General features: G+C 44.4%; 1 long non-coding RNA gene across 1 annotated transcript in view; it reads left to right on the top strand.

The window, feature by feature from the left end:
- The window catches only part of LOC142664809 (uncharacterized), a 33,312-nt gene extending 14,733 nt beyond the window's left edge, over positions 1 to 18,579 (top strand). The window contains exons 3-6 of the long non-coding RNA XR_012851387.1: positions 2,051 to 2,124; positions 11,181 to 11,254; positions 14,841 to 14,914; positions 18,510 to 18,579. This is a non-coding gene — a long non-coding RNA (uncharacterized LOC142664809). The remainder of the gene's footprint in view (positions 1 to 2,050; positions 2,125 to 11,180; positions 11,255 to 14,840; positions 14,915 to 18,509) is intronic.
- Positions 18,580 to 22,670: the final 4,091 nt, after the last annotated feature.

Raw genomic sequence — 22,670 nt, 5'->3', positions numbered from 1 at the left:
CGGGTCATGATAGCAGCAAATACAGGGGTGCTATGGATAGCGCTAGTAGCCCAGTAGGAACGGATAGACGTTTTTTTTTAAAATCCCCATATTTAGGGTAATTCCCAAAAAATGTTTCATTTCACAGACGGTTGTGGGGATCCATCCTCTGGAATAGTAAGAACTGGGATTTTGGGTGACAAATTGCCTGGCGTATAAATTTGTCTGCTGGACGATTAGTTCCAGGACCTGATCCCCTATAAACAAATTAAAAAAATTATAGGGGGTAAAATTTGTGACATCAGAGTTGATGCCTGGAGTTGCTGTAAATGGCGGAATTTGGGGGGAGAAAGAAACTGCAGGATCCCACATTGCGGGAGGGACTGCAGTACTAGGCCCGGCTCCTGACGCTTCACCGGTGACCGCTGCGTCCACCACCATAGGGCTAGGGGGTCCAGTGGCAGAAGCAGAACTTGTGTCACTTTCTGAGCCAAGTTCTGCTTCTGACGCAGTGTCTGTATCACTGCCGGAACCCCTAGAGCACAGCATGGCGTATGCCTGCTCTGCAGAGAACATTCTGCGGTTTCTGCGGTTCATTATTTTCTAACACTAAACTAACAAGTAAATTTTTTTTTTTTTTGTATTTTTAATTGTTGGGGGATTTTTTATATTTTTATATAATATAGACACAACACTAACGTAAATAAATAAAAAAATACTGTAAACCGCAGTTAATTACAGCAACTAAAACTAATTCAGCGGAAAAAAAAAGAATTACGGAGATAACAAGTAATTACGGGTAATCTGGCGTGATTACGGGTAATCTGGGGTGATTACGGACAATATCGGAACACTGGCGAGTACGTATGTGGTGTATTTCACAGTATAATACAGCACAAGATTTCTATAGTATTTCTCTCTCTCCTCTCACAGATCAACTACAGTGAGAGGAGGGAGGGAAAGAGCACAAATCTTGTGCTGTATTGTGTAAATATGGGACTATGGTCACTGTGATAGGTATATCACAGTGACCATCTGATCAGGGACCAATTATCAGGGTCCCTGATCAGTTTCTATTTACAGGCAGAATAGCTGCCTTATGTCACTGCACATGCGTGCGCAATTTTCTTTTTTTTTCCCGGCATTTAGGGACGGGGGGGGGGGGCACGGGGGGACGACGGGGGACACGATCGGAGGCAGCAGGGGGCCTAAGAAGCAGTTTTTTTTATCTCCTCTCACCAAACATACATGGTGAGAGGAGATAAAATCATAATTTGCTGAGGCACATTTATTGTAACGGCGGTCGCCGGTATTCGTTGAACCTCCCCCCGGCGGCGCTATTTTATTCCGATGCCGCGACGTAAAAAGTCTATGGCATCGGAATAAAGCCCGTTAGTGAACGACGTAGAAACACGATGGGTCGGTCACTAACGGGTTAAATTAGTTTTAATTACTTTTTTAAATACTATAATATTACAAGTCCTACAGCTTTTTAGGTATTGTTGTTCTCAAACGGGCATTGTGCTGTGATTGGAACATTGTGACTGTCGTGACTTCTTAATTCAGGAGAGCAAAGAAGAAAAAATAACTTTACTTAAAAGGGTTTTTATTCCAGGAGGCATAAGTTAAGTGAGAAATGGTTACTTATACTTTTGTGTAAAAGTATGTTTTCAGTCTTTTGTGGGGCTAATAAATGTTGATAAAATTACTCAGGTTGTGTTTGGTGGTTGTTTGCAAAAGGTTTTTTTTTTTCGATAGTAATTGTTCTTGTAAGATATTCTTGAGAATGTGATTGGTGAGTAAATTAGGGAATGTGGTCAGAGACATTTCTATGCTACTTGTGGCTTCTAGTCAGGATGGGGTGGTCGGTGCAGATTCTTGGATAGGAATTCTTCAGGTGGGATCTCTAGTTTGGCTCATCAGAATGTATCCCAGAAAGGGTTCAATTGCCCTTTAAAAATTGCTTTTGTTTTATGAGAAACTAGGCACACTAACATCTCTTTACTGATCCAATACATCTATAGCATATATCAGGAACGTATTATCACACCTCTTTTTTTTTTTTTTCTAGGTGTCTATTTCAAAGTGAAAAGAAGCAAGATATGGAATCCTCCAGTCAGCGGCAATAGAGGAATCAGAAAACTGGTAATTAATATTATTATTAATTACTGATAATTATCAGGCTAGTTTCTAGCTCTGGACTTTCAAAGGTGTGGTAATACCTTCCTAGTATATAAGAATACATGTCTAGTAGTACATATATTGGCTACAGATATTTCAGAGCATTGTAAATGCCTTTGCGTTCTGCACATGGATTCACTGCATTTACATTCCAACATACTCATTCATCACCATCTCCCCGTTCCCAATAGGAAATTTTTGCTGTCATGTGGGCATTGTGGCAGGTATGGAGGGCCCTGTGGCCGGCATTGAGAGAAATGCGGTAACTGTGGCTGTCATGGGGCATTATGACTGGCAAAAGCAGAAATGAGGGCATTTTGGCTGGCATAGAGGACATTTTGGCTGTCATGGAGATATTGTAGCCGGTATAAGGGACATTGTGGGTAAAATGGGTTCAAAGTGGCTCTTATAAGAGTATTATGGCTTGCATTTAGGCATTGTTGCTTGAATGGGAGCCATTATGGCTGGCGTTGGAGCATTCCAGATGGAATAAGGCATATAGCGGGTGTTATGTGGGCATTGTGGCTTAAATTAGCGGCATTATGGTTAGAACAAGGCCATTCTAGTTTGCATAGGCTAATAATGGCATTGTGACTGGCATGGAGGGCATTGTGGCTGACATGTGCCATCATTGCTGGCATAGGGATTTGTGACTGTCATGTGGACATTGTGGTTGACAAAGAGGAAATTATAACATTGTAGCTGGCATGAAGGGCTTTGTTTTTAGGCAAATGAGAGCATTTTGTCTGTCATATGGGCATTGATTATATGTAGCTGTAATTGTGTCCTTGTGGTTGGCATAAGGGGCATTGGCAGCATTGTTACTGGCTGTTATGGCGACATTTTGACTGGAATAATAGACTGTAAAGGATCTGCCAGGCACAGCTTCGGGGTTAACGCCCATAGATAATCAGTCTGCACCTGCTTCTATGTCTGTGAGACTGACTCCATCTTCCACCACTCAGGGTGGCAGGCTTAGGAATGGGAGAACCTATCACAGCCTGGCCAGACGGAGCTAGCTTCCGCCCTCTGTCTATTTATACCTGCCTTTCCTGTTCCTCCTTTGCTTGTGATTCTTCTCGTTTGGTTTCCTGGCCCTGCTGCAGCTTCTTGTACTATTGTCCTTGCTTCATATTGACCCCGGCTTGCTGACTACTCTCCTGCTCTGCGTTTGGTACCTCGTACACTCCTGGTTTGACTCGGCTTGTTCACTACTCTTCTGCTCTGCGTTTGGCACCTCGTACTCTCCTGGTTTGACTCGGCTTGTTCACTTCTCTTGTTGCTCACAGTGTTGCCGTGGGCAACTGCCCCTTTCTCCCCCTAGCTCTGTGTACCCTTGTCTGTTTGTCTGTCGTGCACTTATTGAGCGTAGGGACCGTCGCTCAGTTGTACCCCGTCGCCTAGCGCGGGTCGTTGCAAGTAGGCAGGGACTTAGTGGCGGGTAGATTAGGGCTCACTTGTCTGTCTCCCCACCCCCGTCATTACATAATCACAAGCCCATACCTAGTCTACCCTGGTCCCTGACACCACTATGGACCCCCTTGAGACCCTGGCTCAGCAAATGCAGGGTCTCTCCCTACAGGCCCTGGCTCAGAGGGTCAACCAGCCTGATGCTACCATGGTAGTCCCCCTCAACTCACCTCTTGAACCCCACCTCAAGTTGCCCGACCGGTTCTCAGGGGACCGGAAGACTTTTCTCTCCTTTCGGGAGAGTTGTAGGCTCTATTTTCGTTTAAAGCCCCACTCCTCAGGTTGAGAGAGCCAGCGGGTGGGTATAATTATGTCCCAGCTCCAGGAAGGGCCCCAAGAATGGGCCTTCTCTTTGGCTCCTGACGCCCCTGAACTTTCCTCCGTTGATCTTTTCTTTTCTGCTCTCGGACTCATCTATGACGAGACTGACAAGACTGCTTTTGCCGAGAGTCAGCTGATGACCTTACGTCAGGGTAAGAGACCTGTTGAGGAGTATTGCTCTGACTTTAGGAAGTGGTGCGTAGCTTCTCGGTGGAATGACCCTGCCTTAAGGTGCCAGTTTAGGTTGGGTCTGTCGAACGCCCTGAAAGATCTGCTAGTTAGTTATCCCTCTTCTGACTCCCTAGACCAGGTTATGGCTTTAGCGGTACGACTTGACCGACGTCTCAGGCAACAACGACTTGAACGTCTTGATGTTTTCTCCTCTGACTCCCCCATGATGCCTCCCGAGGTTCCGTTGCTTCGTTCCTCCCCGGAAGACTCGGAGGTACCTATGCAACTCGGGGCCTCCGTGTCCCCCAACAACGTAGAGATTTCCGCAGGAAGAATGGTCTCTGCTTCTACTGTGGGGATGACAAGCATCAAGTGAACAACTTTCCTAAGCGTAAGAATGCAGCCGGAGAACTTCCGCGCCTAAGTGATCATCGGGGAGGTCACTTGGGCGCACAGGTATTTCCCGTGAATATGAAACGTAATAAAATCTTGCTTCCCTTTAAGGTCTCTTTTGGTGGTAGGTCTGCTACCGGCAGTGCCTTCGTGGATTCAGGGTCTTCTGCTAATATCATGTCTGTGGAATTTGCTATGTCTCTAGCTATGCCTTTGATTGATTTGCCTAAACCTGTCCCGGTAGTGGGTATCGACTCCACTCCTCTTGCTAATGGTTATTTTACACAGCATACCCCTGTTTTTGAACTCCTTGTTGGCTCCATGCATTTGGAGCAGTTCTCTGTACTGTTAATGCAGGGATTATCGTCCGATTTGGTTTTAGGCCTTCCCTGGTTGCAGTTGCATAATCCCACGTTTGACTGGAATTCTGGGGACCTTACCAAGTGGGGTAATGAATGCTTGACGTCATGTTTTTCTGTTAATTCTATTTCTCCCCCTGAGGAGGTGAACACGCTACCTGAGTTTGTTCAGGACTTCGCCGATGTTTTCTCTAAGGAGGCCTCCGAAGTGTTACCTCCTCATAGAGAATATGATTGAGCAATCAATTTGGTACCAGGAGCTAAGCTCCCTAAGGGTAGGATATTTAATCTCTCTTGTCCCGAACGTGAAGCCATGAGAGAGTATATCCAGGAATGCCTGGACAAGGGTTACATTCGCCCCTCTACTTCTCCGGTAGGTGCTGGCTTCTTCTTCGTAGGGAAGAAGGATGGTGGTCTTAGGCCATGCATTGACTACCGAAGCTTGAATAAGGTCACTGTAAGGAACCAGTATCACCTTTCTCTGATTCCTGAACTCTTTAATCAGGTTCAGGGGGCCCAATGGTTCTCTAAGTTTGATCTACGGGGGGCGTATAACCTTATCCGCATCAAAGAGGGGGATGAGTGGAAGACTGCGTTTTACACGCCCGAATGTCATTTCGAATAACTTGTCATGCCCTTTGGGTTGTGTAATGCTCCCGCGGTCTTCCAGAATTTCATAAATGAGAATTTAAGAGACTACCTGGGGGTATTTCTTGTAGTGTACCTTGATGACATACTTGTGTTTTCCAAGTACTGGTCCTCCCACATTGAGCATGTCAGGAAGGTGCTCCAGGTCCTTCGAGAAAACAAACTGTTTGCGAAGACCGAAAAATGTGTGTTTGGGGTGCAGGAGATACCATTTTTGGGCCAAATCCTCACTACTCATGAATTCCGCATGGACCCTGCCAAGGTCCAGGCTGTGGCGGAATGGGTCCAACCTGCCTCCCTGAAGGCGTTACAGTGCTTCCTGGGGTTCGCTAATTATTACAGGAGGTTTATTGCTAACTTCTCGTCATCGCTAAGCCTCTTACGGATCTCACTCACAAAGATGCTGATCTCCTCCACTGGCCTCCTGAGGCTGTCCAGGCTTTTGAGGTCCTTAAGAAGTGCTTTATCTCGGCCCCGGTGCTGGTTCAGCCCAACCAAATGGAGCCATTTATCGTGGAGGTTGACGTGTCCGAGGTGGGAGTGGGGGCTGTCTTGTCCCAGGGTACCAGGTCCCTCACCCATCTCCGTCCTTGTGCCTACTTCTCCAGGAAGTTTTCACCCACTGAGAGTAACTATGATATTGGCAACCGCGAACTCTTAGCCATTAAATGGGTACTTGAAGAGTGGCGCCACTTCCTGGAGGGGGCTAGGCACCAGGTAACGGTCCTTACCGACCACAAGAATCTGGTTTTCCTAGAATCTGCCCGGAGGCTAAACCCGAGACAAGCTCGTTGGGCGTTATTTTTTACCAGATTCAACTTTGTGGTTACCTATAGGGCTGGGTCTAAAAATGTTAAGGCTGATGCACTGTCACGTAGCTTCATGGCCAGCCCTCCTTCGGAGGAAGATCCTGCTTGTATTTTGCCTCCAGGTATAATCATTTCCGCTATTGATTCTGATTTAGTCTCTGAAATTGCGGCTGATCAAGGTTCAGCTCCCGGGAGCCTTCCTGAGAACAAGCTGTTTGTTCCCCTGCAATTCCGGCTAAGGGTACTTAGGGAAAATCATGACTCTGCACTATCTGGCCATCCAGGCATCCTGTGTACCAAGCACCTCATTGCCAGAAACTATTGGTGGCCTGGGTTGCCTATAGACGTTAAGGCCTACGTCGCCGCTTGTGAAGTTTGTGCTAGGTCCAAGACTCCCAGGTCCCGACCAGCGGGCTTACTATGTTCTTTGCCCATTCCCCAGAGACCTTGCACCCATATTTCCATGGATTTTATCACCGATTTGCCTCCATCTCAAGGCAAGTCGGTGGTGTGGGTTGTAGTAGACCGCTTCAGTTAGATGTGCCATTTTGTGCCCCTCAAGAAACTACCCAATGCTAAGACGTTAGCTACCTTGTTTGTCAAACCCATCCTGCGTCTCCATGGGGCCCCTGTCAATATTGTTTCTGATAGAGGGGTACAATTTGTTTCATTGTTTTGGAGAGCCTTCTGTAAAAAGTTGGAGATTGATCTGTCCTTCTCCTCTGCCTTCCATCCTGAAACTAATGGCCAAACTGAGAGGACTAATCAGTCTCTAGAACAATATTTAAGGTGCTTTATCTCTGACTGTCAATATGATTGGGTCTCATTCATTCCCCTCGCCGAATTTTCCTTTAATAACCGGGTCAGTAACTCGTCAGGGGTCTCCCCCTTTTTCTGTAATTTTGCTTTTAATCCACGGTTCTCTTCCGTTTCACCTGGTAGTTCCAACAATCCCGAGGTAGAGGTCGTTCATCGAGAACTGTGCACAGTCTGGGCTCAGGTTCAGAAGAACCTAGAGGTGTCCCAGAGCATACAAAAAACTCAGGCAGATAGAAAACGTTCTGCTAACCCCTTGTTTATGGTCGGGGATCTGGTGTGGCTATCGTCTAAAAATTTGCGCCTTAAGGTCCCGTCCAAGAAGTTTGCTCCCTGGTTTATAGGGCCGTACAAGGTCATTGAAGTCCTCAATCCTGTCTCCTGATGACGTGTTCCATGCCTCCCTCCTTTAACGCTGCTCCCCGTCCTTGGCTCCCTCGAGGAAACCTCCGGTCCCTTTTCTCACCCCTGAGGGGGCAGAATTCGAGGTGGCCAAGATTGTGGACAGCAGGATGGTCCAAGGCTCCCTCCAGTACCTGGTCCATTGGAGAGGATACGGGCCTGAGGAGAGGACTTGGGTACCCGCTCGGGATGTTCACGCTGGGATATTGGTCAGGAGGTTTCACCTTCATTTCCCCAGTAAACCAGGTCCACTTAGAAAGGGTCCGGTGGCCCCTCATAAAAGGGGGGGTACTGTAAAGGATCTGCCAGGCACAGCTTCGGGGTTAACGCCCATAGATAATCAGTCTGCACCTGCTTCTATGTCTGTGAGACTGACTCCATCTTCCACCACTCAGGGTGGCAGGCTTAGGAGTGGGAGAACCTATCACAGCCTGGCCAGACTGAGCTAGCTCCCGCCCTCTGTCTGTTTATACCTGCCTTTCCTGTTCCTCCTTTGCTTGTGATTCTTCTCGTTTGGTTTCCTGGCCCTGCTGCAGCTTCTTGTACTATTGACCTTGCTTCATATTGACCCCGGCTTGCTGACTACTCTCCTGCTCTGCGTTTGGTACCTCGTACACTCCTGGTTTGACTCAGCTTGTTCACTACTCTTCTGCTCTGCGTTTGGCACCTCGTACTCTCCTGGTTTGACTCGGCTTGTTCACTTCTCTTGTTGCTCACGGTGTTGCCGTGGGCAACTCCCCTTTCTCCCCCTAGCTCTGTGTACCTTTGTCTGTTTGTCTGTCGTGCACTTATTGAGCGTAGGGACCGTCGCCCAGTTGTACCCCGTCGCCTAGCGCGGGTCGTTGCAAGTAGGCAGGGACTAAGTGGCGGGTAGATTAGGGCTCACTTGTCTGTCCCCCCACCCCCGTCATTACATAGACATATTGGGTGTTATTGTGGCTGGCATGGGGGCTTTGTAGTTGTCATGTTGTCATGGTTTTTGGCCAAGGTTGAAGTGAGGGCGTTGTGATTGGCATGGATGGTATTGTTTCTCGCAAAAGGGGATGTGAGGACATTTTGGCTGTCATGGAGGCAATATGGTTGGTATACGGGCATTGGAGGTTTGTGGTTGTCGTTTTGGCAATGTGGTTGGCATAAGGGGTATTGTTTCTGGAATTAAGTACATTGTATCTGGCATTGTGGCTGGAATGTGGAATTATGGCTGGCATGAGGGCTTTGTGGTTGCCTTGGGGATATTGTGGTTGGCTAAAAAGAAATTAAGGGCATTCTGGCTGGCATGGAGGTCATTGTAACTGGCAAAGGAGGAAGTGAGGGCATTTTGGTTATAGTGGGGTTTCGTGGCTAGCATAAGGGTATTAAAGGCTTTTGCTGGTCAAAGAGGCATTGTGGCGAGCATAAGGTGCATTGACCGCATTGTTGCTTTAATAAAGTACATTGTGGCTGGCATGGGGGATTTGTGACTGGGAAAATGGATATAGCTGTTGTCATTTTGGCATTGTAGATTGCACAGGGGCATTGTGGGTGGTATGGAGACTTTCCTTCTGGAAAGGTGGCAATGAGGGCATTCTGGCTGGCATGAATTTAATTGTGGCTTTAAAAAGGACATAGTGGCTGAGATAAGAGATATTGTGGGTGTCATGGTGGCATATTGGCTCTTATGGTGAGCATTGTGACTGGAAAATATGAGTTTTTGCTGGCATGGAGCACTATAGCTGGTATAAAGGATATGATGACCTTCATGGGGCAATGAGACTGATTAGAGGATCATTAAGCTTATTGCAGTTGTCTTTGAGGAATTCGAATTCAGTGTGGCTGTCACGGGGGCATTTTAATAGTTATGAAGGTATTAGGGCTGGCATGGAGGGCATTGAGGTATTCGTGTGGGCATTGTGGCTGGTAAAATGGGCAATGAGAGCATTGTAGTTGTCATTGGGGCATTTTGGCAATTGTAGGGCAATAGTTTCTGTCATGGGCACTGTGGCTCTCATGTGAGCTTTATTGTGAGTTTCATGGGGTATTGTGACTGGGATTATGAACATTGTGGATGTCATGAGGGCATTTTGAGGAGATAAGGAATATTGCAGATGGGGGTTTAGTAAATTTCATGGAGTCATTGTGGCTGGCAAGATGACTTTTTTGACTGTCATAGGGCATTATAGTTGTCATTAAGGCACTGAGGCCATTGTGGTTGTCATGGTTTTATTGTGGTTGGCTAAGGGGGGCATTGAGGGCAATGTGTCTGGAATAAGGGGAATTGTGAGAGGTATAGAGGATACTGGGGACATTGTAGCTGTAATGGGGCATTTTGGTTTGGATATGGGATATTGGTGATTTCATATAAGCATGTTGTCTGTCACGGGGTACTTTGACTGTCATGGTGTTTTGGTGGTTAGTTAGCATTGTGGCTGGCATGGATGAAATTGTGGCTAACATTGGGGGCATTTTAACTGGGATAAGGGACATAGCAGGGGTCCTGGCTAGCATGGGGATTTGTATCTGTCATGTCCTAGTTGGCAAAGGGGGAAGTGAGCGCATTGTTGCTTTTTATTGCAGCATAGTGGCTCGTAAAGGGATATTGCCAGTTTTTAAATACCACTTGGGCATAGGGGCTGGCTTAAAGGGCATTGATTATTGCATGGAAGAGAGTTGATTGTGACTTGAAAGGAGGCAATATGGCTGGCATAAGGCATAGTGGCTCTTATAAGAACCTGGTGGCTGGCAGGGGGCATAGTAGATGGCATAAGGTACTTTGTGGGTGTTATGGGGGCATTATGGCTGGCCTGAAGAGCATTGTGGCTTTTATTGGGGTATTGTGGCTGGTATAGAGGGCACTCTGGTTTTCATTTGGGAATTTTGGTTGGCCTAGCAGGTATTGTGGCTTGCATAGGGTTCATTAAAGGCATTGTGGTTGTCATGGCGAAAGGTGGTTGGCACTGAAGACTTTGTGGCAGGTACTGCAGCATTTTAGGTATTGTTGTTCTCAAACGGGCATTGTGCTGTGATTGGAACATTGTGACTGTCGTGACTTCTTAATTCAGGAGAGCAAAGTGGAAAAAGTAACTTTACTCAAAAGGGTTTTTGTTCCAGGAGGAATAAGTTAAGTGAGAAATGGTTACTTATACTTTTGGGTAAAAGTATGTTTTCAGTCTTTTGTGGGGCTAATAAATGTTGATAAAATTACTCTTGAAAGTATTATCATTACGTAAAGTAGGTGTGATAGAAATAATTCACACAGTTTTGATAATAAAATTATTTTGAGTTGGATTTCCCTGGTCAGGTTGTGTTTGTTTGTGGTTTGCAAAAGGTATTTTTTTCGATAGTAATTGTTCTTGTAAGATATTCTTGAGAATGTGATTGGTGAGTAAATTAGGGAATGTGGTCAGAGACATTTCTATGCTACTTGTGGCTTCTAGTCAGGATGGGGTGGTCGGTGCAGATTCTTGGATAGGAATTCTTCAGGTGGGATCTCTAGTTTGGCTCATAAGAAGGTATCCCAGAAAGGGTTCAATTGCCCTTTAAAAATTACTTTTGTTTTATGAGAAACTAGGCACACTAACATCTCTTTACTGATTCAATACATATATAGCATATACCAGGAACGTATTATCACACCTCTTTTTTTCTTTTCTAGGTGTCTATTTGAAAGTGAAAAGAAGCAAGATATGGAATCCTCCAGTCAGCGGAAATAGAGGAATCAGAAAACTGGTAATTAATATTATTATTAATTACTGATAATTATCAGGCTAGTTTCTAGCTCTGGACTTTCAGAGGTGTGGTAATACCTTCCTAGTATATAAGAATACATGTCTAGTAGTGCATATATTGGCTACAGATATTTCAGGGCATTGTAAATGCCTTTGCGTTCTGCACATGGATTCACTGCATTTACATTCCAACATACACATTCATCACCATCTCCCCGTTCCCAATAGGAAATTTTTGCTGTCATGTGGGCATTGTGGCAGGTATGGAGGGCCCTGTGGTCGGCATTGAGAGAAATGAGGTAACTGTGGCTGTCATGGGGCATTATGACTGGCAAAAGCAGAAATGAGGGCATTTTGGCTGGCATAGAGGACATTTTGGCTGTCATGGAGATATTGTAGCCGGTATAAGGGACATTGTGGGTAAAATGGGTTCAAAGTGGCTCTTATAGGAGTATTATGGCTTGCATTTAGGCATTGTTGCATGAATGGGAGCCATTATGGCTGGCGTTGGAGCATTCCAGATGGAATAAGGCATATAGCGGGTGTTATGTGGGCATTGTGGCTTAAATTAGCGGCATTATGGTTAGAACAAGGCCATTCTAGTTTGCATAGGCTAATAATGGCATTGCGACTGGCATGGAGGGCATTGTGGCTGACATGTGCCATCATTGCTGGCATAGGGATTTGTGACTGTCATGTGGACATTGTGGTTGACAAAGAGGAAATTAGTACATTGTAGCTGGCATGAAGGGCTATGTTTTTAGGCAAATGAGAGCATTTTGTCTGTTATATGGGCATTGATTATATGTAGCTGTCATTGTGGTTGGCATAAGGGGCATTGGCAGCATTGTTACTGGCTGTTATGGCGGCATTTTGACTGGAATAATAGACATATCGGGCGTTATTGTGGCTGGCATTGGGGCTTTGTGGTTGTCATTGTTTTTGGCCAAGGGTGAAGTGAGGGCTTTGTGATTGGCATGGATGGTATTGTTTCTCGCAAAAGGGGATGTGAGGACATTTTGGCTGTCATGGAGGCAATATGGTTGGTATACGGGCATTGGAGGTTTTTGGTTGTCGTTTTGGCAATGTGGCTGGCATAAGGGGTATTGTTTCCGGGATTAAGTACATTCTATCTGGCATTGTGGCTGGAATTCGGAATTATGGCTGGCATGAGGGCTTTGTGGTTGCCTTGGGGATATTGTGGTTGGCTAAAAGGAAATTAAGGGCATTCTAGCTGGCATGGAGGTAATTGTAACTGGCAAAGGAGGAAGTGAGGGCATTTTGGTTATAGTGGGGATTCGTAGCTGGCATAAGGGTATTAAAGGTTTTTGCTGGTCAAAGAGGCATTGTGGCGAGCATAAGGTGCATTGACCGCATTGTTGCTTTAATAAAGTACATTGTGGCTGGCATGGGGGATTTGTGACTGGGAAAATGGATATAGCTGTTGTCATTTTAGCATTGTAGATTGCACAGGGGCATTGTGGGTGGTATGGAGACTTTCCTTCTGGAAAGGTGGCAATGAGGGCATTCTGGCTGGCATGAATTTAATTGTGGCTGTAATAAGGACATATTGGCTGAGATAAGAGATATTGTGCGTGTCATGGTGGCTCTTATGGTGAGCATTGTGACTAGAAAATATGAGTTTTTGCTGGCATGGAGCACTATAGCTGGTATAAAGGATATGATGGCCTTCATGGGGCAATGAGACTGATTAGAGGATCATTAAGCTTATTGCAGTTGTCTTTGAGGAATTCTAATTCAGTGTGGCTGTCATGGGGGCATTTTAATAGTTATAAAGGTATTAGGGCTGGCATGGAGGGCATTGAGGTATTTATGTGGGCATTGTGGCTGGTAAAATGGGCAATGAGAGCATTGTAGTTGTCATTGGGGCATTTTGACCATTGTAGGGCAATAGTTTCTGTCATGGGCACTGTGGCTCTCATGTGGGCTTTATTGTGAGTTTCATGGGGTATTGTGACTGGGATTATGAACATTGTGGATGTCATGAGGGCATTTTGAGGAGATAAGGAATATTGCAGATGGGGGTTTAGTAAATTTCATGGAGTCATTGTGGCTGACAAGATGACTTTTTTGACTGTCATAGGGCATTATAGTTGTCATTGGGGCACTGAGGCCATTGTGGTTGTCATGGTTTTATTGTGGTTGGCTAAGGGGGGCATTGAGGGCAATGTATCTGGAATAAGGGGAATTGTGAGAGGTATAAAGGATACTGGGGACATTGTAGCTGTAATGGGGGCATTTTGGTTTGGATATGGGATATTAGTGATTTCATATAAGCATGTTGTCTGTCACGGGGTACTTTGACTGTCATGGTGTTTTTGTGGTTAGTTAGCATTGTGGCTGGCATGGATGAGATTGTGGCTAACATTGGGGCCATTTTAACTGGGATAAGGGACATAGCAGGGGTCATGGCTAGCATGGGGATTTGTATCTGTCATGTGCTAGTTGGCAAAGGGGGAAGTCAGCGCATTGTTGCTTTTTATTGCAGCATAGTGGCTCGTAAAGGGATTTTGCCAGTTTTTAAATACCACTTGGGCATAGGGGCTGGCTTAAAGGGCATTGATTATTGCATGGAAGAGAGTTGATTGTGACTTAAAAGGAGGCAATATGGCTGGCATAAGGCATAGTGTCTCTTATAAGAACCTGGTGGCTGGCATGGAGCATAGTAGATGGCATAAGGTACTTTGTGGGTGTTATGGGGGCATTATGGCTGGCCTGAAGAGCATTGTGGCTTTTATTGAGGTATTGTGGCTGGTATAGAGGGCACTCTGGTTGTCATGTGGGCATTTTGGTTGGCCTAGCAGGTATTGTGGCTTGCATAGGGTTCATTAAAGGCATCGTGGTTGTCATAGGGAAAGGTGGTTAGCACTGAGGACTTTGTGGCAGGCTGCAGCTTTTTAGGTATTGTTGCTCTCAAACGGGCATTGTGCTGTGAATGGAACATTGTGACTGTCGTGACTTCTTAGTTCAGGAGAGCAAAGAAGAAAAAATAACTTTACTCAAAAAGGGTTTTTGTTCCAGGAGGCATAAGTTAAGTGAGAAATGGTTACTTATACTTTTGGGTAAAAGTATGTGTTCAGTCTTTTGTGGGGCTAATAAATGTTGATAAAATTACTCTTGAAAGTATTATCATTACGTAAAGTAGGTGTGATAGAAATAATTCACACAGTTTTGATAATAAAATGATTTTGAGTTGGATTTCCCTGGTCAGGTTGTGCTTGGTTGTTGTTTGCAAAAAGGTTTTTTTTTTTCGATAGTAATTGTTCTTGTAAGATATTCTTGAGAATGTGATTTGTGAGTAAATTAGGGAATGTGGTCAGAGACATTTCTATGCTACTTGTGGCTTCTAGTCAGGATGGGGTGGTCGGTGCAGATTCTTGGATAGGAATTCTTCAGGTCGGATCTCTAGTTTGGCTCATCAGAAGGTATCCCAGAAAGGGTTCAATTGCCCTTTAAAAATTGCTTTTGTTTTATGAGAAACTAGGCACACTAACATCTCTTTACTGATCCAATACATCTATAGCATATACCAGGAACGTATTATCACACCTCTTTTTTTTTTCTAGGTGTCTATTTGAAAGTGAAAAGAAGCAAGATATGGAATCCTCCAGTCAGCGGCAATAGAGGAATCAGAAAACTGGTAATTAATATTATTATTAATTACTGATAATTATCAGGCTAGTTTCTAGCTCTGGACTTTCAGAGGTGTGGTAATACCTTCCTAGTATATAAGAATACATGTCTAGTAGTGCATATATTGGCTACAGATATTTCAGGGCATTGTAAATGCCTTTGCGTTCTGCACATGGATTCACTGCATTTACATTCCAACATACACATTCATCACCATCTCCCCGTTCCCAATAGGAAATTTTTTGCTGTCATGTGGGCATTGTGGCAGGTATGGAGGGCACTGTGGCCGGCATTGAGAGAAATGAGGTAACTGTGGCTGTCATGGGGCATTATGACTGGCAAAAGCAGAAATGAGGGCATTTTGGCTGGCATAGAGGACATTTTGGCTGTCATGGAGATATTGTAGCCGGTATAAGGGACATTGTGGGTAAAATGGGTTCAAAGTGGCTCTTATAGGAGTATTATGGCTTGCATTTAGGCTTTGTTGCATGAATGGGAGCCATTATGGCTGGCGTTGGAGCATTCCAGATGGAATAAGGCATATAGCGGGTGTTATGTGGGCATTGTGGCTTAAATTAGCAGCATTATGGTTAGAACAAGGCCATTCTAGTTTGCATAGGCTAATAATGGCATTGCGACTGGCATGGAGGGCATTGTGGCTGACATGTGCCATCATTGCTGGCATAGGGATTTGTGACTGTCATGTGGACATTGTGGTTGACAAAGAGGAAATTAGTACATTGTAGCTGGCATGAAGGGCTATGTTTTTAGGCAAATGAGAGCATTTTGTCTGTTATATGGGCATTGATTATATGTAGCTGTCATTGTGGTTGGCATAAGGGGCATTGGCAGCATTGTTACTGGCTGTTATGGCGGCATTTTGACTGGAATAATAGACATATCGGGTGTTATTGTGGCTGGCATGGGGGCTTTGTGGTTGTCATTGTTTTTGGCCAAGGGTGAAGTGAGGGCGTTGTGATTGGCATGGATGGTATTGTTTCTCGCAAAAGGGGATGTGAGGACATTTTGGCTGTCATGGAGGCAATATGGTTGGTATACGGGCATTGGAGGTTTTTGGTTGTCGTTTTGGCAATGTGGCTGGCATAAGGGGTATTGTTTCCGGGATTAAGTACATTCTATCTGGCATTGTGGCTGGAATTCGGAATTATGGCTGGCATGAGGGCTTTGTGGTTGCCTTGGGGATATTGTGGTTGGCTAAAAGGAAATTAAGGGCATTCTAGCTGGCATGGAGGTAATTGTAACTGGCAAAGGAGGAAGTGAGGGCATTTTGGTTATAGTGGGGATTCGTAGCTGGCATAAGGGTATTAAAGGCTTTTGCTGGTCAAAGAGGCATTGTGGCGAGCATAAGGTGCATTGACCGCATTGTTGCTTTAATAAAGTACATTGTGGCTGGCATGGGGGATTTGTGACTGGGAAAATGGATATAGCTGTTGTCATTTTAGCATTGTAGATTGCACAGGGGCATTGTGGGTGGTATGGAGACTTTCCTTCTGGAAAGGTGGCAATGAGGGCATTCTGGCTGGCATGAATTTAATTGTGGCTGTAATAAGGACATATTGGCTGAGATAAGAGATATTGTGGGTGTCATGGTGGCATATTGGCTCTTATGGTGAGCATTGTGACTAGAAAATATGAGTTTTTGCTGGCATGGAGCACTATAGCTGGTATAAAGGATATGATGGCCTTCATGGGGCAATGAGACTGATTAGAGGATCATTAAGCTTATTGCAGTTGTCTTTGAGGAATTCTAATTCAGTGTGGCTGTCATGGGGGCATTTTAATAGTTATAAAGGTATTAGGGCTGGCATGGAGGGCATTGAGGTATTTATGTGGGCATTGTGGCTGGTAAAATGGGCAATGAGAGCATTGTAGTTGTCATTGGGGCATTTTGGCCATTGTAGGGCAATAGTTTCTGTCATGGGCACTGTGGCTCTCATGTGGGCTTTATTGTGAGTTTCATGGGGTATTGTGACTGGGATTATGAACATTGTGGATGTCATGAGGGCATTTTGAGGAGATAAGGAATATTGCAGATGGGGGTTTAGTAAATTTCATGGAGTCATTGTGGCTGACAAGATGACTTTTTTGACTGTCATAGGGCATTATAGTTGTCATTGGGGCACTGAGGCCATTATGGTTGTCATGGTTTTATTGTGGTTGGCTAAGGGGGGCATTGAGGGCAATGTGTCTGGAATAAGGGGAATTGTGAGAGGTATAAAGGATACTGGGGACATTGTAGCTGTAATGGGGGCATTTTGGTTTGGATATGGGATATTGGTGATTTTATATAAGCATGTTGTCTGTCACGGGGTACTTTGACTGTCATGGTGTTTTTGTGGTTAGTTAGCATTGTGGCTGGCATGGATGAAATTGTGGCTAACATTGGGGGAATTTTAACTGGGATAAGGGCCATAGCAGGGGTCATGGCTAGCATGGGGATTTGTATCTGTCATGTGCTATTTGGCAAAGGGGGAAATGAGCGCATTGTTGCTTTTTATTGCAGCATAGTGGCTCGTAAAGGGATATTGCCAGTTTTTAAATACCACTTGGGCATAGGGGCTGGCTTAAAGGGCATTGATTATTGCATGGAAGAGAGTTGATTGTGACTTAAAAGGAGGCAATATGGCTGGCATAAGGCATAGTGGCTCTTATAAGAACCTGGTGGCTGGCATGGGGCATAGTAGATGGCATAAGGTACTTTGTGGGTGTTATGGGGGCATTATGGCTGGCCTGAAGAGCATTGTGGCTTTTATTGAGGTATTGTGGCTGGTATAGAGGGCACTCTGGTTGTCATGTGGGTATTTTGGTTGGCCTAGCAGGTATTGTGGCTTGCATAGGGTTCATTAAAGGCATTGTGGTTGTCATGGGGAAAGGTGGTTAGCACTGAGGACTTTGTGGCAGGCTGCAGCTTTTTAGGTATTGTTGCTCTCAAACGGGCATTGTGCTGTGAATGGAACATTGTGACTGTCGTGACTTCTTAGTTCAGGAGAGCAAAGAAGAAAAAATAACTTTACTCAAAAAGGGTTTTTGTTCCAGGAGGCATAAGTTAAGTGAGAAATGGTTACTTATACTTTTGGGTAAAAGTATGTGTTCAGTCTTTTGTGGGGCTAATAAATGTTGATAAAATTACTCTTGAAAGTATTATCATTACGTAAAGTAGGTGTGATAGAAATAATTCACACAGTTTTGATAATAAAATGATTTTAAGTTGGATTTCCCTGGTCAGGTTGTGTTTGGTTGTTGTTTGCAAAAGGTTTTTTTTTTTCGATAGTAATTGTTCTTGTAAGATATTCTTGAGAATGTGATTGGTGAGTAAATTAGGGAATGTGGTCAGAGACATTTCTATGCTACTTGTGGCATCTAGTCAGGATGGGGTGGTCGGTGCAGATTCTTGGATAGGAATTCTTCAGGTCGGATCTCTAGTTTGGCTCATCAGAAGGTATCCCAGAAAGGGTTCAATTGCCCTTTAAAAATTGCTTTTGTTTTATGAGAAACTAGGCACACTAACATCTCTTTACTGATCCAATACATCTATAGCATATACCAGGAACGTATTATCACACCTCTTTTTTTTTTTCTAGGTGTCTATTTGAAAGTGAAAAGAAGCAAGATATGGAATCCTCCAGTCAGCGGAAATAGAGGAATCAGGAAACTGGTAATTAATATTATTATTAATTACTGATAATTATCAGGCTAGTTTCTAGCTCTGGACTTTCAGAGGTGTGGTAATACCTTCCTAGTATATAAGAATACATGTCTAGTAGTGCATATATTGGCTACAGATATTTCAGGGCATTGTAAATGCCTTTGCGTTCTGCACATGGATTCACTGCATTTACATTCCAACATACACATTCATCACCATCTCCCCGTTCCCAATAGGAAATTTTTGCTGTCATGTGGGCATTGTGGCAGGTATGGAGGGCCCTGTGGTCGGCATTGAGAGAAATGAGGTAACTGTGGCTGTCATGGGGCATTATGACTGGCAAAAGCAGAAATGAGGGCATTTTGGCTGGCATAGAGGACATTTTGGCTGTCATGGAGATATTGTAGCCGGTATAAGGGACATTGTGGGTAAAATGGGTTCAAAGTGGCTCTTATAGGAGTATTATGGCTTGCATTTAGGCATTGTTGCATGAATGGGAGCCATTATGGCTGGCGTTGGAGCATTCCAGATGGAATAAGGCATATAGCGGGTGTTATGTGGGCATTGTGGCTTAAATTAGCGGCATTATGGTTAGAACAAGGCCATTCTAGTTTGCATAGGCTAATAATGGCATTGCGACTGGCATGGAGGGCATTGTGGCTGACATGTGCCATCATTGCTGGCATAGGGATTTGTGACTGTCATGTGGACATTGTGGTTGACAAAGAGGAAATTAGTACATTGTAGCAGGCATGAAGGGCTATGTTTTTAGGCAAATGAGAGCATTTTGTCTGTTATATGGGCATTGATTATATGTAGCTGTCATTGTGGTTGGCATAAGGGGCATTGGCAGCATTGTTACTGGCTGTTATGGCGGCATTTTGACTGGAATAATAGACATATCGGGCGTTATTGTGGCTGGCATGGGGGCTTTGTGGTTGTCATTGTTTTTGGCCAAGGGTGAAGTGAGGGCTTTGTGATTGGCATGGATGGTATTGTTTCTCGCAAAAGGGGATGTGAGGACATTTTGGCTGTCATGGAGGCAATATGGTTGGTATACGGGCATTGGAGGTTTTTGGTTGTCGTTTTGGCAATGTGGCTGGCATAAGGGGTATTGTTTCCGGGATTAAGTACATTCTATCTGGCATTGTGGCTGGAATTCGGAATTATGGCTGGCATGAGGGCTTTGTGGTTGCCTTGGGGATATTGTGGTTGGCTAAAAGGAAATTAAGGGCATTCTAGCTGGCATGGAGGTAATTGTAACTGGCAAAGGAGGAAGTGAGGGCATTTTGGTTATAGTGGGGATTCGTAGCTGGCATAAGGGTATTAAAGGCTTTTGCTGGTCAAAGAGGCATTGTGGCGAGCATAAGGTGCATTGACCGCATTGTTGCTTTAATAAAGTACATTGTGGCTGGCATGGGGGATTTGTGACTGGGAAAATGGATATAGCTGTTGTCATTTTAGCATTGTAGATTGCACAGGGGCATTGTGGGTGGTATGGAGACTTTCCTTCTGGAAAGGTGGCAATGAGGGCATTCTGGCTGGCATGAATTTAATTGTGGCTGTAATAAGGACATATTGGCTGAGATAAGAGATATTGTGGGTGTCATGGTGGCATATTGGCTCTTATGGTGAGCATTGTGACTAGAAAATATGAGTTTTTGCTGGCATGGAGCACTATAGCTGGTATAAAGGATATGATGGCCTTCATGGGGCAATGAGACTGATTAGAGGATCATTAAGCTTATTGCAGTTGTCTTTGAGGAATTCTAATTCAGTGTGGCTGTCATGGGGGCATTTTAATAGTTATAAAGGTATTAGGGCTGGCATGGAGGGCATTGAGGTATTTATGTGGGCATTGTGGCTGGTAAAATGGGCAATGAGAGCATTGTAGTTGTCATTGGGGCATTTTGGCCATTGTAGGGCAATAGTTTCTGTCATGGGCACTGTGGCTCTCATGTGGGCTTTATTGTGAGTTTCATGGGGTATTGTGACTGGGATTATGAACATTGTGGATGTCATGAGGGCATTTTGAGGAGATAAGGAATATTGCAGATGGGGGTTTAGTAAATTTCATGGAGTCATTGTGGCTGACAAGATGACTTTTTTGACTGTCATAGGGCATTATAGTTGTCATTGGGGCACTGAGGCCATTGTGGTTGTCATGGTTTTATTGTGGTTGGCTAAGGGGGGCATTGAGGGCAATGTGTCTGGAATAAGGGGAATTGTGAGAGGTATAAAGGATACTGGGGACATTGTAGCTGTAATGGGGGCATTTTGGTTTGGATATGGGATATTGGTGATTTTATATAAGCATGTTGTCTGTCACGGGGTACTTTGACTGTCATGGTGTTTTTGTGGTTAGTTAGCATTGTGGCTGGCATGGATGAAATTGTGGCTAACATTGGGGGAATTTTAACTGGGATAAGGGACATAGCAGGGGTCATGGCTAGCATGGGGATTTGTATCTGTCATGTGCTATTTGGCAAAGGGGGAAATGAGCGCATTGTTGCTTTTTATTGCAGCATAGTGGCTCGTAAAGGGATATTGCCAGTTTTTAAATACCACTTGGGCATAGGGGCTGGCTTAAATGGCATTGATTATTGCATGGAAGAGAGTTGATTGTGACTTAAAAGGAGGCAATATGGCTGGCATAAGGCATAGTGGCTCTTATAAGAACCTGGTGGCTGGCATGGGGCATAGTAGATGGCATAAGGTACTTTGTGGGTGTTATGGGGGCATTATGGCTGGCCTGAAGAGCATTGTGGCTTTTATTGAGGTATTGTGGCTGGTATAGAGGGCACTCTGGTTGTCATGTGGGAATTTTGGTTGGCCTAGCAGGTACTGTGGCTTGCATAGGGTTCATTAAAGGCATTGTGGTTGTCATGGGGAAAGGTGGTTAGCACTGAGGACTTTGTGGCAGGCTGCAGCTTTTTAGGTATTGTTGCTCTCAAACGGGCATTGTGCTGTGAATGGAACATTGTGACTGTCGTGACTTCTTAGTTCAGGAGAGCAAAGAAGAAAAAATAACTTTACTCAAAAAGGGTTTTTGTTCCAGGAGCCATAAGCTAAGTGAGAAATGGTTACTTATACTTTTGGGTAAAAGTATGTGTTCAGTCTTTTGTGGGGCTAATAAATGTTGATAAAATTACTCTTGAAAGTATTATCATTACGTAAAGTAGGTGTGATAGAAATAATTCACACAGTTTTGATAATAAAATGATTTTGAGTTGGATTTCCCTGGTCAGGTTGTGTTTGGTTGTTGTTTGCAAAAGTTTTTTTTTTTTCGATAGTAATTGTTCTTGTAAGATATTCTTGAGAATGTGATTGGTGAGTAAATTAGGGAATGTGGTCAGAGACATTTCTATGCTACTTGTGGCATCTAGTCAGGATGGGGTGGTCGGTGCAGATTCTTGGATAGGAATTCTTCAGGTCGGATCTCTAGTTTGGCTCATCAGAAGGTATCCCAGAAAGGGTTCAATTGCCCTTTAAAAATTGCTTTTGTTTTATGAGAAACTAGGCACACTAACATCTCTTTACTGATCCAATACATCTATAGCATATACCAGGAACGTATTATCACACCTCTTTTTTTTTTTCTAGGTGTCTATTTGAAAGTGAAAAGAAGCAAGATATGGAATCCTCCAGTCAGCGGAAATAGAGGAATCAGAAAACTGGTAATTAATATTATTATTAATTACTGATAATTATCAGGCTAGTTTCTAGCTCTGGACTTTCAGAGGTGTGGTAATACCTTCCTAGTATATAAGAATACATGTCTAGTAGTGCATATATTGGCTACAGATATTTCAGGGCATTGTAAATGCCTTTGCGTTCTGCACATGGATTCACTGCATTTACATTCCAACATACACATTCATCACCATCTCCCCGTTCCCAATAGGAAATTTTTGCTGTCATGTGGGCATTGTGGCAGGTATGGAGGGCCCTGTGGTCGGCATTGAGAGAAATGAGGTAACTGTGGCTGTCATGGGGCATTATGACTGGCAAAAGCAGAAATGAGGGCATTTTGGCTGGCATAGAGGACATTTTGGCTGTCATGGAGATATTGTAGCCGGTATAAGGGACATTGTGG

The sequence above is a fragment of the Rhinoderma darwinii genome, chromosome 12, assembly GCF_050947455.1.
Source record: "Rhinoderma darwinii isolate aRhiDar2 chromosome 12, aRhiDar2.hap1, whole genome shotgun sequence".
NCBI lineage: Eukaryota > Metazoa > Chordata > Amphibia > Anura > Rhinodermatidae > Rhinoderma > Rhinoderma darwinii.
The sequence above is the reverse complement of the archived record's forward strand: the minus strand, read 5'-3'. Positions and strand labels throughout refer to the sequence as shown.